Here is a 1697-nt window from a genome sequence, read left to right on the forward strand (position 1 = left end):
AGAGACAGAGAGAGAGACAGAGAGAGAGAGACAGAGAGAGAGAGAGAGACAGAGTGAGAGACAGAGAGAGAGAGAGAGACAGAGAGAGAGAGACAGAGAGAGACAGAGAGTGAGAGAGAGAGAGACAGAGAGAGAGAGTCAGAGACAGAGAGAGAGACAGAGTGAGACTGAGACAAAGAGAGACACAGAGAGAGAGCGACTGAGAGAGAGAGACAGGGAGAGAGAGAGAGAGACAGAGAGAGAGACAGAGAGAGAGAGAGACAGAGAGAGAGAGAGAGTGAGACTGAGACAAAGAGAGAGACACAGAGAGAGAGCGACTGAGAGAGAGAGACAGAGAGAGAGGGACAGAGAGAGAGGGACAGAGAGAGAGGGAGAGACAGAGAGAGGGACAGAGACAGAGAGAGACAGAGAGATAGATAGAGAGACAGAGAGAAAGACAGAGAGAGACTGAGACAAAGAGAGGCACAGAGAGAGAGCGACTGAGAGAGAGACAGAGAGAGATAGAGAGACAGAGAGAGAGACAGAGAGAGAGAGACAGAGAGAGAGAGAAAGAGAGAGAGAGAAACAGAGAGACGAGGGGACGAGAGACCAGTCTAATTCTGGGGGGGTGGGGGGGAGATGGTCTGGTGCTCTCCTCCCTCCCTCCCTCCTTCCCTCCAAGAACCCCAGCGAACTGAAAATACGAGGCAGCAGCTGGACGAGAAAGAGTGAACGAAAAAAACGATTTCGCAAAAGTCTAGAGAGAGAAAAAGGGAGATGATTGATAAAAAGTGCAGAAGCGTCGTATTGGGGTGAGAGGGCGGGGAACCCATTACGTTCTTACCTCGAACCGGGATTGCTAAGGCGTTGGACAGAGGAGAGAGACTGAGAGAGACTGAGAGAGAGAGAGAGAGAGTGAGCGAGAGCGAGAGAGAGAGATGGTCAGGGGTGTGAGTTCCAAGCACAGACTGCCTTTTATACACCGTCCCCTTCCGCTTCCTAATTTGGAGCAGGTGTTATTTTAAGAGTTTCAAAGCCCGGGACAATGTGGTCATTGTCACGGAATTAAAGGTCATTCCCCTGCCCCCCGCCCCGTCTCCCTCTCTCTCTCTCACCCTCTGTCTCTCCAGGGATTCTCAAGGTCACATCGCTGGCCGTCCCAGGTTGGCTGTTTCTGTCTCATGCCTCAGACGCTTGGCATTCCGACCCGCCCGGAACAATCTCCCTGTCGCAAGTTCCAGTGACCCCCAGCGAGTCTGCCAAGGCTGTAGATATCGACTGAAACTGCACATGACACCTGTTCTAAAGAGCGGAGAGCAGGGGAGGGAGGGAGGGAAGGTGAAGGAGATGTTGAACAAGCCTTTGATGTACTACCATACTCTCACAGTCTCATAGAAACACAGAAGATAGGAGCAGGAGTAGGCCATTCGGCCCCTCGAGCCTGCTCTGCCATTCAATGAGATCATGGCTGATCATCCAAATTCAGTACCCTGTCCCTGCCTTCTCCCCATATCCCTTGATCCCTTTAGCCTTAAGAAATATATCTAACTCCTTCTTGAATATATTTAATGAATTGGCCTCTACTGCCTTGTGTGGTAGAGAATTCCACAGGTTCACCACTCTCTGGGTGAAGAAGTTCCTCCTCATCTCTGTCCTAAATGGCTTACCCCTTATCCTGAGACTGTGACCCCTGGTTCTGGACTCCCCGACCATCGGGA

At 51.3% G+C, this 1697-nt stretch overlaps 1 protein-coding gene across 1 annotated transcript in view; it reads right to left on the reverse strand.

Annotated features, from left to right (window-relative positions):
* The window catches only part of LOC147118182 (myosin-7-like), a 157938-nt gene extending 156989 nt beyond the window's left edge, over nt 1–949 (reverse strand). The window contains 1 exon segment of the mRNA XM_085984285.1: nt 824–949. The gene's annotated coding sequence lies outside the window, so the exon portion shown is untranslated.
* Nucleotides 950–1697: the final 748 nt, after the last annotated feature.

Source organism: Somniosus microcephalus, chromosome 4, assembly GCF_052327205.1.
Source record: "Somniosus microcephalus isolate GS21.2 chromosome 4, FLI_Smic_1.0, whole genome shotgun sequence".
In the NCBI taxonomy this organism is placed as follows: Eukaryota; Metazoa; Chordata; class Chondrichthyes; order Squaliformes; family Somniosidae; genus Somniosus; species Somniosus microcephalus.